This window comes from Solea senegalensis, linkage group LG7 (genome assembly GCF_019176455.1).
Source record: "Solea senegalensis isolate Sse05_10M linkage group LG7, IFAPA_SoseM_1, whole genome shotgun sequence".
NCBI classification, from domain to species: domain Eukaryota; kingdom Metazoa; phylum Chordata; class Actinopteri; order Pleuronectiformes; family Soleidae; genus Solea; species Solea senegalensis.
The window spans coordinates 22,521,883-22,539,354 of NC_058027.1; the positions used below are offsets into that span (position 1 = coordinate 22,521,883).

The following is a 17,472-nucleotide window of genomic DNA, read 5'->3' on the forward strand; positions in this document are numbered from 1 at the left end:
GCAAATGGGGAGCGGCGTGGCGCCACACAGAAACTGATGCACAGTTTTCAGGTGCATAAATTCTCTCCTTTTCTTGGAGCTCACCAACTCATCCTGACCTGAACCTGTCTGAGCTAATGCCAGAACTAAACACACAGACATCTGGTCTTTGTAATCCTCTTACAACTGCCCCCCAACCACACACACACACACATACACACATACAGTGGTCCTCAATGGCCAGTCTGTGGCGTCTGTGACATTGTGACATGGCAATTAACTTTAACTTATGTCCATTGATTATCCAAAAGCAGCTTATCCCAGTGAGGGTCAAGGAGTGGACTTGAGACATGAAAAGACAGGTCAAACTGCAGTCATACACATCTGACTGTATGTGCTGTATGTGAGTAGGTGCATTTAGTTTTATATACTGCACAGTATGTAAATGATGCACATACATGTACTATTTTAAGGTTTTAATGGTATTTATTTATACCAGTGAAAATATTATATATGTTGCCCTGAATGATGGTCTATCTGTTTTACTCTCGCTTAAACATCATAATGTGCATCATTTGTGTTGCTTAAAAGAGTTAGAAAAGCTTTCATTTTCTTTTCTTTTTTAATTCTGCACCACTTGGTTGTGTAACTACACGACTCAAATATATTCATCATACTTTTCTCTGACAAATCTAACCGACTGCCCTCTATAGCAAGCCTCAGGCTGCATTTTTCTGTCTGAACCTGATGGAGCTGAAGAGAAAACCGACCCGACTAGAAATCAAAGCAGTCACATCCTCCGTTCTTATCCAAATAACAAACATTACCTACATTGACAGGTTCAGATTGCTTGCTTTTAAATATAAATTGGACTTAATTTCTGATATTTAAGAGCGTTTTTTATGTCCATTACTTTGTTTTAATTCTTTTAGAACTATTTCATTTTCTGATACTAGAGTTAGACAAGGTTGTCCAACGGTTTCCTAGATATTTTACCAATAACATAAGCATCGTGCTGGTTGAATATGCCCCCAACAACGCATCTATGTCCCCCCCCAGTTTCGACAAAGCATAGGGGGTGCTCTTTCAAAGGAAGGGAAAAAGTTTGAGAGCAACAGGAAAGCCCGTGTGAGAGCTTTGAGATAGCAGAGAGGAAACTGAAGTGTCCCTGCCACAGTATATGACCCTGCTGTCATCACTCACGGCAACATCCACCACCATTCAAGTTTGCATCTCATCTTTCTTAATTTATTTCATGTTCCACATGTTAAGTGTGCAAACCCCCCCTGGGTGCAATTTTTAGCGGCGGCAAACTATCTGTGTTTCTCCCCTGGCAGAGCGCTTAGTAGGAGCGATGAAAGCTTTTTAAGAGAAACAGACTGGAACAATGGTGGAGACTACACTCTAAACGGCTTCCTGTTGCGCTGCTGCGCAAGATTGAGCTCTGCTTTAGAAGAGCAGAGAGAGAGAGGGAGGGAGAGAGAGAGAGAGAGAGAGAGGGGCATTCTGTATCATAGGCACAGGGGGAGCCAAGCAAGGGATACACAGAGTGAACGAAAGTGAGAGAGACACTTAAAACAAACAGTTTATTGACTCTGCCAGGGAGAGCTTGTGTGTGAAGTGAGAGCAGTGCAAAGATGCATGTGTCTCTACACGAGCATGTCTTTAGTCTTCTACACAAGCCTCCCCCGGTCCTCTCAGCCACTTAGCACCCTGCCCAAGGGAACTCAAGTGGCTGTTGTTGTCTCAGGGGTAAAAATACTAAGCCAAACACTTTGAAGGAGAAGAACAGATCGGATCGGCGTTTGATGTCCCTTTACTTAAAGCTACAAAGGACAATACACATTGTTCTTTGCAGTAGTCCTCCATTCATGAAGTACTGATCAGTTCAAAGTCATTGTGAGACTCTGCTCTCAGATGCAAGGATAAAAGGCAGAATCAGATTTAAAAATTGGCTCATGAGATGCGCAAACACTGCCTCCAAGAACCAGACAACATGCAGCTATTGAAATGCTTTTGGGTAGTTTAGAAATGTAGAAAAGTAAAGTAACTCACATTTGGGCTTCTCTGCTGATGCAGGTTTGCATTCCTGTTCGTCTATCAGTTTAATTTGCAAAAATATTTCTCTATGCTTACTCACTATGTTTACTCACACCAAATGTGTAGCCGATTCTTTTTCATGACACGCCACTTCCATGAGTTTGGCCACATGATCCATTGGGTGAATAAGAATTAGTTTTATTTGCACACACACAGTAAATTTGACCTCTGCATTTAACCTACACACACAAACCAGACGCAGGAGCAGTGGGCAGCATTTATCTGCACCTGGGAGGGTAATGTGATTGGTTACCTAGCTCAGGGGCACCCCAGCCCTTGACCTGCCTGGAATTTGAACCGGCAACCTTCCAGTTACAAGCCCTGGGCTGCCAAAAATTCTGCTTCAGGAGAGGGTCGAACTCACAACCTTGGTTTGGCTGTGTTAGACACTGTTAATGTATAACGCGTGATTGGATGGATTCACTTTATTTATGTCAATAGCACAAGTAAAGCTGTGAAAATGTTCTTGCTGATTGGCTTTACCAACATCAAAGTGTGTGACTCTTTTGTTAGTTCAATTCGTGTGAGGGAAATGAATGCAGCCAAAGATATCCTCACGATCATTTAAAGGAAGAACGCTTCCTAAAATAACAAATAAAAAGAAATGACAAGAATAAAATGGCGCAGTTGGATTCGACTCAGCGTTCCTGAGATATGAAAAATGGCACAATGAAAACCACAAACCAGTTCTGGACTGAACTTATTCAAAAATGAGTTTAATCAATCAAAAAAAAAAAAAAGCATCTACTCAGGTTTCTTACCTAAAGAGAAAGGACTTTGCTGCCTATGAAAAATATCAGGTATGTGATCAGTGATAAGGAGACACGAAACAAACACAAATTCCATGTTTTCCATTGCTGAAGGGTTGGCTGCTTTTCCCTCCCATGGTTTGTTCTCTGGCTTGTGATTGGATGAAGTGTGGTGGGGACACTCCGGTATCTGAGACATGTCAGACAGGAATATAACAAGAATTTTAATCAAAGTTTTTCCACTTATAACTAATTTAAGTTCAGAAGCAAAGTCAAAGCAGGTGCAGTTTGGAAAACAAAGTGATTGCATTATTCCCAGGAGTAACCTCAATCACTTCCCTGTGCTTCAAGCCACAACTCCGTTGTCCAGGATATAGCCCAGGAACACCACATTTTTTAATCAGACAAGTTTGAGATTCTCCTGCTCGGTATGTGGATCTAGCTGTGACTAATTTAGCAGCACAGGCTCATGTAGCCACACAGTGTCCTTCCCAATTATAGATGGCAGACGGTAATGACTGAAGAAGTGATATATTCCAGTCTTCATCTGTCATCTCAAACGAGCAGTGTGTCCCCATGTGGGCACCCAATCCCTTGGACCAGAATCCTTGACAGAGCCTTATCTAGCTTAAATACTGGATGTCCCTTATTAGCACACCACCCAAGATAGGTATGTGAAGACTGGATAGGTGAGAAAGCCCCTCGGGGGGGGAAAGGGAAGGGTAGATGACACTTTGGCTTTGACACAGACCTATTTAGATTTAGCAGCACTTTGTCACTGTCTTCACTCATGGACGGAAAAATGGAGCCCGTCACGGAGATTCTGCGCCACAACATCCAGTGCGGGAGAAAGTAGCATACATATAGTACAGCAATGCAAAGAGAAGAAGAAACGAAAATATCACTGTAACTTTAATCAGATCCAGACCTATAAATATAACTCAGAGCTGTGGTAATGGTAATAAGAAACAGAGCGACTCCGTCAGGAGCCAATCTCCACTCTCTGTTTTTCATTAAAATGCTGGCCACTACTTCTCACATCTCTGTGTGCATTTAAATAGTTAATGGACTGCCCATCCACTCGGCTACTGTACGTTGTGGGGGCTGGAGGAGGTGGGGGTGGCGCTCTTCAAAAAGTTTCTCTTCCAGATCAGAAAGAGTGACTTTTCCACTTCTCTTGCAATATTCATGATGTGTTTAGGAACCCTATACCCCTCACACCACTTTGATGTTAAAGCAGAACCAGATTCCATTATTCTCTGAAAAATCCTCAAATGCTTTGACTGATTGGTAATTGGGCAGCAACACAAATACATAGTGTGTTTTTGTTGTTTTTCTACTTCATGTGCTAATATCAATCTAAGAGACCACAAAAACAGTCAGAAATCTTTTTTTTTTTTTGTTAATGTGCTGACTGAGAACCTCTCCTCACATTTCTCATCATTTAACCCGGCTAAAAATACGTCTGGTCATTTGTCCGCTGACCACGTTTTAGTGGATTTCTGCTCTTGTGTTCCGATGAACTGTGCACTCGCTGTTCTGAAGAGATACAATAAAAGTGTGTGATGAACGAGATCAGTAAAGGAGAGGCGGGGTAACTCTATACAGGTTCAGGATACCAGGTAGGAAGTCTGACTTCTTGCGCTGAACCCACACTGAGACTTCGGTACAGATGGCAGGGCCTCTTTGAAGGAAACCATAAAATATTAAGGGGAAGTGGATACCTCAGTTGACTTAATGCGGACATGAGGCAGGCCACACACAGGCTCATAAGATAAATCCTCTCTTTTTCTCTTTATCTCTCTCTTGCTTATCCTCCCGCCTGCTTTCTTGCAGAGTCTCTCTCTCTGTCTTGGGTCATGGAATTGCATGTTTTACAGATTTCAGTCACGTTGGTCTGCTTATGGGAGTCTGCCCACAGGTAGGGGAGGTCAAGCTCCACAGCCAATTCACTCCAAAAATATTATCCCCATCCTCCATATATTTCTCTTTATCTTGTTCCTTCATTGTCAAAACAATACATTTATATCTGTGTTGTTTTTAAATGAGTACAGTATATGGAGTGAATTCAAGATAAGGTGTGCACCTTTCAATAGCCTTAATATATATATATATATATATAAATATGTAATCATATTTAAAAGATATGAGCTTAAACAAATTGGTTAACAGTTCAGCATTTGCTTTTGTCTTCTGTGATGAACTGAATATTAGTGAATAATCAAGATCATTATTCAAGAATATTCTTCATTAGCAGCCCTAATATTATTGTATAGCATTCACAGGATTGTGTTTGCTTGTAAAAATAAAAAAAAAATCCCTCCCTCCACATAAAAAAAGAGTAAATAATTTAGAAAGTGTCAGTTTCACATTCATCAGTTTAGGTTTCCCGCACAGCAAAAGACAAAGATAAAATGAGAGAGAAAGACATCGAGACGAGCAGAGCACTATACAGAATATACTGTACATCCATCACACGGGTGCCACTGAGCTCTGGCTGCTTTTAACCCTACAGCAATCTCCCCCTCCGTCTCCATCTATCCATCTCCCCTCCTCTCCTGAGCGGGACTGCTCAAAGTTACTGATACAGACTATGCCAAGCCAGATGGTCAGCCGCACGGTCGAAGTATGTACCACTCGGTTTCAACACCCCTCTAACAAACCCTCCTCCCAACTCCAGATGGCATGCCATGCCTGGTTCTAGTGCCACAGGGGGACTGCTACGGTATCAGCGTGACTCAAGTCCCTTGGGTTATATATGTGTGTGTGTGTGTGTACTTGTTTTGGTATAGGGTGTGTGCTTGTGTCTCTTACACGCTCTTTGGTTGTGTGTTTTTTGAGAGTCCCAACAATCGGGTACCTGCATCTCACGGGCTGCTGATTTGTCCCCTTTGGCCACATTTGGCTGCTGTGATTCAATATGGAGTTCCTTTGCTAATAATCAACCCTCACTGTTTAAGGAAGTGATTTTAAAATGGATGGCCTGTGAAAACTCTTCCAGAGGTAATACGATAAAGTATTGAATGTGACAAACATTTTCCTTTTACTGTGGTTTTCATTCACTGTAACGTGTCTGACAGCGTGTAGTCACTTCTGCAGATCACGTTAAACACCTAATGCACCTCACTGCATGTGGCTTTAAACCAAAAAGATCAGCTTCTCTAAACACAGATACAAGATTTTTGTAGAAACATCACATTTTTCTTTCATGTCTGTTTTCTAGTCATGTTTGTGTCCTGGTGACTGTTGTTATTGTGATAAAACAAGTCCTTTAATGTCAATAAATATCGGGATCGATGTCAGAAAACTATTTCTTACATGACAAACGTCATTCCTCACAGTGTAACTGCACACATTCTAAACATGTGGATACGTAATGAGTCTTTGTTACTTTGATGTTGAAGAATAATTATATCGCGGCTAAAATAAAGCTCTGCATTGGCCTGACGTTCCACTCGTGGATAACTCGTCCCAATAGGCCGTCATTTTCTATCAAGATATATTGTACTACCTGGTACATTCACAGCTGACATGTTCACTTAGTGCAGACACACACTTCACATAGAGGTTCATGCTTACCGGCACAGACCTGAATGAATACTGAATTACATGTCAGGAGGTTCATATTGGACCCTAGTGGACTGGCAAAGAATATACCTGTGTTACAGTCAGCTGTTTATGTTTTACCAACTGCAGTGTATTTAAATCATATTGTGTCTTACGAGGCTTAAAGTGTTGTTTGCAGAGACCGGGACAGGCTACTGTTTGATTTAGGGCCTTGGATTGAAAGAAAATATGACTTGTCTGTTTTCATCATCGTATAAAGTTCTGCTCTGTGTGCAGCACATGTGCAAGAAAAAAACAAAACAAAACACTGTATTTAGCATCATATATTATGTTCAAGTGACAGGGATTGCGCCCCTCTGCTGTGTTTATCCTTCTGCTTCACCCTGAATGTCAAGGGTCTTTGAAAAGTAGTGAAAGGGGGAAACCGGAGGAGGGACCGTGCCTCTGATCTGGGGAATATTTCCGCTGATCACCCTTCTAAATTAAAAAGCAGTTATGAATAATCCTCGCCAGAGACTCTACTTAAATTAATGCCTCAATTAGATTGGGAACATTAAAGGTAGTAATGATTCCACTCCTCTGTATTGTAATTTAAGGCCTGCTTGCTCTTCCTTGAGAAAGCAGCTCTATGCAGTGAATGTATTAGAGTAGATTGATGAGGGAGGATATGGAGGTGGCTAGCAGTGAGAGCCAGGCCACTCTGCATCCACTCTTCTCGCACACCCTTAATGGCATGAAAGAAGGAGGTTTATCAATCATGCAGTCTGTGTCAATTAGAGATTGCGGGATACTTTTGACGACGCTCTTATTTGTAACTCTTAAGGTTCTTGCACACTGGACATGTTTTGTGCATCTCGTCACATACTAATATCAAGGCTTTCTGGACAAAGGGACACTTCAGTCTGGACCGTCCTCGCTCTGTACAGCTGAGAGTCACTCCATGGCTCCACCTGAGCGCTGTGGTGGGGTTGTAATGATTGCTGCATGTAAGTGATCCATCCCTAATTGATCCAGACTGTCAGCTAGACTAGACATTCACCTCCGCCTGTTATCTCTATATGTAGAGAAGCCTGCCCTCAGTCAGACACGGCACTGACCACAGCCTAACCTAGCTGCTCAGCTCCAGTCACAACCTCCCACAGTGGCGATGAGTCACCTGCGAACCGCCGCACCAGGTTCTTCTGTGTTTCAGCGTAGGTGTATTTAACGGCAGTGGGTTGTTGGGATGTTGGCCGCCTTATATTTCATTAATAGGTTAAATCTATGGTGACCTTATTTTTGGTGAGGGAGAGTGTGATAATTGTGAGTCCTGCACAACATCGGGGATTACCATGTTTATCCCCCTATAATCCCCATAAACATGAAGGCACAATGAGCTACATGCTGATTAGCTTCAGGCAGAAGCAATCAATCGGTGAGAGATAAATCGCCCCCCCCCCGACTTTCTATCCACATGAAAGAAGGGTAAGTAAACAGCTAATATCGTGCTGTTCAGGACGTTCTGTCTATCTCTACAGGCACCATGTGAACTAAATGAATTGTGCCCGACTAGTTAACGTCAACAACTTTGTAACTTTAAATTAAAGTGGGATTTTTTTTTTTCTATGCACAGTGATTCAAATAAATTGTCAATTCTTTCCACAACTCCTTGTTGACAATCAAAAGTGTAAACATTTATCACATGCCCCAGGCCTGGGGGTAGCAAGGATCCTTTGGCAGACAGGGGGCCATTTTGCCATGCTGCATATTTGCCTATTCATACAGGGAATGGGCAGAGCCTCTCAAGCAGAACATATTCAGGAGGTGCGTTTTGAGGACTTCATGTTTGCAAATGATTTGCAGGTACACACACATAAAACCCCCCCAACCTGCTCTCGATAAAGAGACTTGTTGAAACCCAGACAAGCGCGGCTGCACAGCGACTAACCAGATGCAGGATGGAGGAGACAGGTTGTGTGGTGAGATGGAGGAGGAAGGGAAAGTGGAGGTGCGGGGGGGAGGGGGGGGGTCACACGCTCTTTCCTTGTCCGTGTGACGCCATGATAAGGAGACACTAGAGCTTGTTTACATGCGGCAATGGGAAAACAAATTGAAAATTCCTGCTGGGACGCAGATGCATATCAAAACAGGATTATTTTAGAAATAATCGCCCATGCCTCAAACTGTCACCAGCTAATCTCCACTTTGTTGGAATTCAAATTACTTTCCCATGTTTACATTGCCATTACTGCAAGGGCAGGGACCAGAGACTCTATGTGGGTCTATTTGTACAGGAGTAGCAATAAAAAAAGAAGAAAATAATAATAATAAAAACAGATAAAATAAACTTTCCATAAATATTCCAGACCAGAGAGAATGCTCAGGTTCTGGTGGTGCAATAGGAATACTGAATAGAATAATCTTTGGGAATAATGGATGGTTAAAGGCTCAGATTTATAGCAAAGGGAAGCAGACAGATTAAAAATGTGCCAATCTGTCCTCATATGTGGTTAAAAGAGGACAATCAGACCTGGACAGAGACGGCTGGATTGCCCTCTGGTGACCTCCACCTGGACGGGCCATGTTAGGGCCAGCAGCGATGAGCCAAGCAAATCTGGTCTTGGCTAAGAAGAATAGAAGTGCATTAAGTTTGAACTCTGTCAGAGGCAGAGGCGTCTCTTGTCTCTGGATCATGTTGCCGGGGTTTATCACTTCTAGCTGTGCTGGCACTGTGGGCAGACACACTATCCCTTATCCAGGGCTGTCAGTCAGTCCGGCTGATGTGTCCACACATCACAGCACGGAGCATCGGCCTGCTTCAGCACTGGAGGGAGCCGTGGAAAAAACACACGAGGCTTATTGCCCCATATCCAACCAATCAATGAGGCTTGTCTTTAAGTGAGAACGGAAGTGCAAGTTTGTGCGAAACGCTGCTCATGTATCAGGAGCCATGCGGTGCCACTTTGATCTTAATTCTACTGTGTATTTGATAAATTCAATAAAAAAAAAAAGTGAATGCCAAACATCTGATTAAAAAAACAAAACCCTGGTTATTGATCTCTGCACACACCAGAGAGGTAGTTCTTCTTGATGGAGCGTAAAGAATCGGTGTAGATGTTTCCCTCAAACTCCTTCCTCGCTGTTGGAGTCTCCTCTGCGTTAGTCTGTTTGTTGTCTCATCGCGCTGTCATAGAGGTTGACTTTATGGTTCCCAGAAGGATATGGGGAAGTGTCTTGTGGTGAAAACCACACTATGTGACAGACACAGAGGAGACATGAGGAAAAGGCAGTTCTCCTCCATGTTCCCTGCAGCAGCAGTGGTCAGAGACTCCGGCATTCCCATTCTACAGATCCCCGACACACTGGCAGACAGATTCATTTACAGATCACGCATGCGGAGTGTTCTCCGATATTAAAGAGGAAATGCTGCCATTTTGGAGGCCTGAAAATATTGACGGTTGACCATTGACATCCTGATGAAGTGTTCAGTTCACAATGTGGGCCTGTTCCTGTGAAGCAAACCATGCAATCTGAGAGGAGACACTGTGGTGATGGTGGTGGTGGCTGGAGACTACGGCTCCACAGTGACTTTGCTCTTATGTTCCCAGCCCTTGCCTGAGGCGGCGAATGGCTTTGCTCGCGATGAGGGAGGGAGGAGAGAGGAGAGCAGAGCACACTGAGGTAGGTTAGATTGGGTTTGACAGGGTAATGCTTTGAAAAAGGGTTCTGTGAGATGATTTATTCTCAAACACCCGTCCATAATGGGCCAGTGTGTGTTTCTATTAGACGGTGCATTGGTCACTTTCTTAGACACGCTGCTGTCTATCGTTCATTCCCTTCAACTTTTCATACTTTTCATCACCACGCTTTCCTTCTTTTCTTTTTTTTTTTTACACGTTATTTATTTTTTCATCAAACACATATTTTGTCAGAGAGTTTGACTTTGGATCTATAACAGCGGCACAGACGGCATCGCGCGTAACTCAGGGGAGACGGAGCTTTGCTGGAGCTTATGCCTTCTGTCCCCCAGACACAGCGGGAGACTTAGCGCCTACTAGCTGCACGTGTCTGCTCTTGTAACTAAGCCAAAGAGAGAGCCTGTCTTTTTAAATTTTTAACTTGTCGTCTCACCCTTCACTGCCGAGCTGCAGCGCTCAGTGTGGGAGTGTAGTGGTTTAGAGTACACCAGAAATGGAGCAGCACGGAGGGGAGACTGTCAAATAGAAAACAACTCTGAAAGCGTGAATGAAAGATGATGGTAATACCGCAGATAGATGCCAGAAGCAATCGAAACCTTAAGATGTTTGTTTAATCTAAATGGGAATAGAGCTTCAGCACAATACATACAAACCCATATGTGCAGCATGAATTATATATAGCCTCGAGAACCCATCATCAATTTGTCTTCTCATATCACTTGTCTTTATTGCTCTGCTTTTATTTTTACTTTGAGATCTTCTTTAATTTCCCTCTTCCTTTCTGCAGGCTATTCTCCCTGGACAATTTTGTTTCCTATACAGACCTCCTCCATTTAATATATTTACAAATCATCCTTGGTGTATTTTCAGTTTTTGCTGTTTCTTTTTCTTTCTTTTTTTTAATCTTCTTTTGTAATCATTTCTGAGGCCACGTCTTCAGAGCATGACATCCTGTGACTGGGGCAAACCAGGCTGATAGCGGTGGTTTCAGTTAAGCCGGGTTAAAGTTGACATAGGAACGTGAGAGCAGCGAGTCAGAGAGAGAGAGCTGGTACTGGTTGGACAAACCAAACAGGAAGCAGCCTCTCACTCTGTGAGGCTGACAAAGATATGGGTTGAGAGAGCTGTACGACGGCGTTATGGTAAGATATAGACGCCTGTTCGAAGCCATGGCAGGAAGGATCAGAAATAGATACCATTCTTCCCACAATGCTGGGAAGGTGCATCTCATATCGGACAATCACGTTACAGAGGAAAACAAACACAACTGTAAGACAAGAAATTAGACGTTCAAGGGTAAGTAATTGTCATAGCCCTTTAAATAAAGGTTGGAAATAAATGCACTTCTCCAAGGCGATCACAGAATCCCTTTCCCCTTTTCTGCACATGTGACTGGTCCGGCTGTAGCAGAGGATAGTCTACAGTGACCACTTGCTGTAATTTGAGGATTAAACAAAGTAAATCCCATAGTCAGATTTTATTTTGGTTGTGGCGTCTGTTTTATTGCAACAGTCTTCCCCATATTGATTTTTTTTTCTTCTGCCTTTATTTACAGACACTTCTGCATCCCCCTTAATCTCACACACACCTGCACACATTCTGTATTTCTACCAAGGCTGACTTAAAAGCACTTTTTGGATGAATTAGATGGTTTATTTTCATTTGTGCAGAAGGCAGCGGGGATGTTTTCCTCGTGCGCGCCGCAAATGTACTGTAGATGATGCCAAAGTGTGCGATGTACAGCCCCACAAATACTACGCTCCATCCCAATTCTCACGCATCAACGTTTGTTTATGGGCGCCCGGAAGCAGCACCTCCAAGGCAATTCCGTACACACATTTCACAAATAACACATTTTTAGAGACGTCAAAGAGCATAAGTATGAATAAAACACCTTCCCCGCAACACACGATTACAAAGGCAGCGTACCTACATTAGCGTTCCGTCTCTAACAGCAGAGAGCCTGGGTCACTATGTACCACCGCAATAAATCCAGTTAATTCATTGTCAGGACGGTTTGCTGAAAACCAACATTCATTATGTAAGCTCGCTCAGTGGAACATGTCAGCGGGCATTTTAGATGTTTGGCGTTTGTTAGTTGTTTTTGTTTGCGCAGCAGCAGCAGCAGCAGCAGCAGCAGCAGCAGCAGCAGTTGCTGTGTTTCCCCAGTTTGGTGACTTTTGAGGTGCTGAGAAATGATGCATTATCTGTGGCAGCAGAAACTTCATTACCTCCTTTCTATCTCGCTGTATCTCTCTATCTCGCTGTCTCTCTCTCCATCTCTATGTTCTTGGGCCCCGACGGATGTAAGCATGCGTCTGCAGGTGTGCAAGAGTGCACATACGCAATCCAGCCTCCACAAACGTTTGTGAACCTCACTGTGACCACCTTTACCACAAGTTCTCTTTGGAACCTTCCCCTCGCCTCGAGGACGCCTAGATGTGGAAGAGGAGGGCGGAGGGTAGTCTGAGGTTTCTGTTAATAAGCGTAACATTGAGAGGAATGGTGCGAACAACTCATCACTGCTCCATGTGGTCAATGAGCACTTTTAGTATGAGTGATGCTGAAGATGACGCCGTCTCCTAAACTGTGACCTTTCCAGATCACATTTTAACCCTTTTTTTGACATTTGATAGCAGTTAGATCAGCCCCCAAATGCCATAGTTTACTCTGAAATTTGATTTGTTCCACTACACTGACGGTATTTTTTCTTTAAGAAAAAGAACTGGCCGCAATCTGTAGATAAACTGATAGAAAGTGCAATCATCTCCCTGTACATTTGCACATTTCTAGAAAACAATGCCTAAGTGGCCACAACCACCATAATGCGTTTGTGAGGGAGGCAGAGTGTGATGATGACTGAACAACTGGTGATTCACACTGAACTGAAGCGAACGCTCGCTCGCATGCTTAGAAAAACAACCATGGCGGATGTCACTGAATCACATCTGATCCACCGTGTCACTCAAGCAGATGCATTGAACCGTGACAAAGGGGTGCACGTCACCACATTTTGTGTATTTACCTCTATATCGTCCCTCAAATCTGCATTTATTCATATAAAAACATAGGACCGCATGTGCCGTCCAGGTCAGGGGTTCTCAAACTTGGAGAGTGGCCTATCACGGGGCAAAATAGAGAGGATAGACAATAGTAGCTGTAATGAGAAAGTCATTTTATATGCTGTTGTTTTTAGTATGAATAATTTTGCTAATAATTGATTTATGGGCAATTTGTCCAAAAAAGTTGGAGACCTGTGAAAGTATCTCACAGCTTTTGAGCTCCAGCTGCTGAAGTCTCCATTGTAACAGATGCACATGTAGGCCTGTGTGTGTTCTCATTGTGTCCCAACCTGTCAGTGTCCCTCGCCTTGTCTTCTGTCTCCTTGTCAACCTGGTTGCATTTATTCCTCACGTCGAGGAGGTTGGGACAACAAAGAAAAACTCACCCTGGAAAAACGCTTTAAAACTTCCTGCCAAGTGGGCCACCTCTAATCACGATGAAAGCTGGGCAAACAAGGTCAAGCAAAAAAAAAAAGGCGGTGTTCAAATTGTTGGCAATCTGTCCGGGCTCATTACGGTGTAATGTAATGAGTTACACAAAATAATTCATGAGTAAATGACTCATTTGGAGTAAGCTTTTTTGTAATTCTGAAATGATTTGTCAGTCATGAACTGAGCCACTGAGGGTCTTGCTTTCAGGGTTGTTTGGCTGTTTCTTAGTTAGCAGGGATTAGGCCAAAAGAAATCACCCATGACTCTTTTTATATCATTATTATGGAAGTAAAATGTGGTGTGGATCCGAAAAACAATCTGGAATTTAATGTTGGCATTAATCCTGGGGATTAGGGACAATTTTTTTTTCCAAAATTCAAATGAGTCAATATTCATTATGCGTGATTGATTTTTGCTCCTGACCGAATGTTGAAGAAACCAATTCATTGTGGTTTCAACTTCCTTATGAGAAGCAAACCAACGGAGAAACAATTAAAAACGGTGTTGTGTTGCATCTCTAAGTATGTTTGTGCAGTGCACAGACTTGGACTCCTGTGAAATTTATATTTAATGAATTATTGTCCAGTCTGACTGGTACATGTGTAGTTCATTATGGTATGTTTAAACTCAGCATTGAATATTCTGGTTGTGAAGACTTTGTGTGTGTGTGTGGACTTTGCCTCACCTAATGTGCAGTGTCACTGATGGCCTGTGGCTCGTGTGTGTCTTTCAGGCCCAGTAGTATCTGTCTAAACACTGATACAGCTCTCCCAGAGCTTCCTCCTGTCATCCAAAGACATTACTGCGCGAACAAACACTGGCCCATCCATCTGTGGGTGACATGTCGCAGGTATGTGGAAAAAAAGCAGCAGGAAATCATCTCTTCCACATCTCATGACCACTTGTTTGCAGTCGTCTTCGTTCGGCCGTGTGAATGAAATTTCGTCCGCAAGTTCACGCACAGAGCAGCCGTCGCTTTTTATAAATGCAAGCCCTTGTGGCTAATAGAAGTCACCCACTTTCACTTGTTCTGCTGTGATGGGGAAGACACTGCTCAGATAAGAATGAACTCTGACCAAACAGGCATCCTGTCCCTGTCCCCCCCCCAGTGCTTTTTTAACCCTAACCCAGGGAGCCGCTGACAGCCTGGATGCCTGTGTCTTTATGATCCCCATGGGCTCGTAAACCTGCCAGGCCCAGGATGCAACACTCTCACTCAACCAACCATGTCACTCCCAGCTCCCTCCACATCAATTGAATCTGCTTATGTCAAGTGAGGAGCTGAATGTCTGATGGTTGTCACCTGCGCGCTGCTGGGTGTTAAGATTACAAAAGCAGGTAGTTTCTCAGCCCCTCGCTCTGCAGCAACCCTGCCAAGCCATTTACTATCAGTCATTTCTGTGACAGAGAGATAGTTAGAAGTGGAAAGAATGAGGAGGCAGAGTAAACAGGATGATAAAAAAAAAAAAAGGTTTTAAGAGTAGGCAGACAACAAAAACGGGTGAAGTCTTTCTCAAATGTCTTCACTTTCTCATGTATCAATGCTCCACCGCACCTTCTACTTGCAATGACTCCCCTTTTCCTTTACGCTTTAAGCCTTTGTGTGACCTGAAGCTTGACTGTTTGTTTTTTAAGCTTTTTTGTCTTTGGTCGGCGAAGCAGGGTCAAAATTCTGCTCTTCTTTGGAAGCTGTATCTTGTGTTTGAGGGGGGAGTGTGTCGGTCAGGCAAAGCACTCAAGGTTCCTTCTCAGATGAAGTGCTGAATGCCTGAAGGCCACAAGAGAGAGAGTCAAGAGCCCAGAACAGACTCCCCTGGACCCGGTTAAGTTACAGTGACTGGGGGCAGAGCGATATGACTTTCATCACACTCACTCACACAAGCACACATGCAGCGATGAATCGCACGCAAGCCTCATGACCGCAGACCAAATACTTAGGTTTAGTTTTAATGAGTGTAGCAGGCTCAAGCTTAAGCTGGAATGCTGTTTACTGACCAACTGAGCGGAAGATCCTACCAGGGTTAGGTTAATCTCTAATTGGTAATCATGCAAAAAGGATCTTACACAGGTGCTGCATATGCCCTCTTTCCAGGTTGTGAACATAATGAAACAGTATTTGTATTCTGCGTTCTTCATCTGAGAACGGGCTCTGCCAAGCAATACTATCAGACCCAGTTGAGGGAATGTTTAACGTGTAATAGCAGTGGATCGACAGGTGGGACAAGATGTATGCGTGTATGCTGTAAAACTGCTGAATGAGAAGATCTTTCATGCTGTAAAATTCACTTCAACCTGTTACAGCTATCTCACTTTACTAGTGCAGAGTTGCTGTTGCCTTCCTCTGTCCTGACATAAAATTAATGACCCCTTGTGCACAGTGTGTTACCGTCACTGGGCTACACGAGATCTAAACACTATATTTAGACAACACAGAGGAAGACGTGGGGTGCTGTTTCTGTTTATTTTGGTCCCGAGTCTCACCCACCGCTCGAAGATGACACTTCACGTGTGTTTCACGATTCGTGGTCGACTCCTAAATCTCTGAACTGCTCCACCCATATTGACATAATTTGACTGTGTTTATTGTTCAACTCCCTCTTCAAGTCTGCATAATGCATGAGCCGCTCAGTAGAACAACCAATCATCTCTCTCAACTGCAATGTTTCTCCTCATAGTCCAGATTTCTCCAATCTCTCTCAGAGCATTTGATTTACATGGTTATTATGGAATTATGCATAAATATTACCTCTTTCTTACCTATAGGTATAAGGACCAGACGGACTAGAAAGTACGTTTTGAAAACAGTTTACGACGCCGGAGATTTCAAGCTGCAGAAAGGGAAGCAGATGAAAAGAGATAGAGAGCTAGAAAGAGTTCAATTCAGGGAAAGTGTGTGTTTCTGGGCCTGTGCTCGGCAGCAGCTGTGATCAATATAAATAGCACTGATCTCGCTGTTATGAAATTGTTGAGTTGTAAATGATCCCCAAAGACAAAATTGAAATATAAAAGGGCACAAAACTGTCGTACACACACAAGCACAGACATGTAGCCCAAATGTGCTGCATATTTCCAGTATACACACACACTTCCTCCCACCTTCACTGCCTCTTTCACAATAAAACACCCACATTCAGCGGATTCCTTATAGGCTGAGCAATGACAAATACTATTACTGACTTTGAGTTGGGGCGGGTGTGGGGGAGGGAGGGAGTAAACCGGACAAAATATGGGTTTTTTAAGCAAATTACTTTTTTTTTTTTCGCAAGCAAAGTACTTGGCAAGCGCACGACCCAAGTGAACATGTATTTTTAAGAAAGGCGTGCATGCATGCACACACTGCTGCTTAAAGCTGACCTAAGGCAATACTTTTCCTTCAATAATGCAAACAAACATCTTTATTGCTTTGTTTGGTGGATGGCATGATTTATGAGAAAACTTCCAATCAGCAGTATTTCAGTTGCCGTACACCAGGGGACAGTGAAAGGGCTGACTGTAGGGGAGAGGTGGAGAGGGACACACTGCGGCCTGGTCTCCGAGACAGACGTCCTGTACAGTACACGCTGTCCCTTGCGGTGACCAGTAGAAAGCTCGGTTGTAAAATTCATTAAATATAATTTGATTTTTTGCCATGGTTTATTTTACACTGGTAAATGTAAGTTGACTTTATGTTTTATCCTCTTCCTTTTCCTCTACCTCAACCTGTTCATTTATCCCAGGTAATTCCAGAGAAGGAGATCCGATGATTGTAGGACTTATTGTATTATAACTCAGCCAAAGATTAAAGGGAGAACTGAAGTAGAAGGATGAGAGAAGGCTTAAGTGCTGAGCTCGCATTTTACACACACACACACACACACGCGCGCACATGCACTTTTTAATACATATGCATTCCCCAATTCTTTTTTT

The 17,472-nt window shown here is 43.2% G+C and overlaps 1 protein-coding gene and 1 long non-coding RNA gene across 3 annotated transcripts in view; one reads left to right on the forward strand and one right to left on the reverse strand.

The window, feature by feature from the left end:
* LOC122772668 overlaps positions 1-17,472 on the forward strand; it is a 217,753-nt gene that overhangs the window by 43,837 nt on the left and 156,444 nt on the right. Inside the window, exon 2 of one of the 2 annotated variants that reach the window (XR_006360792.1) lies at positions 14,300-14,416. The exons of the other annotated variant lie outside the window; for it this stretch is intronic. This is a non-coding gene — a long non-coding RNA (uncharacterized LOC122772668). The remainder of the gene's footprint in view (positions 1-14,299; positions 14,417-17,472) is intronic. 2 annotated transcript variants of the gene reach the window in all.
* mafa (v-maf avian musculoaponeurotic fibrosarcoma oncogene homolog a (paralog a)) overlaps positions 1-17,472 on the reverse strand; it is a 72,192-nt gene that overhangs the window by 20,127 nt on the left and 34,593 nt on the right. The gene's annotated exons all lie outside the window — the stretch shown is intronic.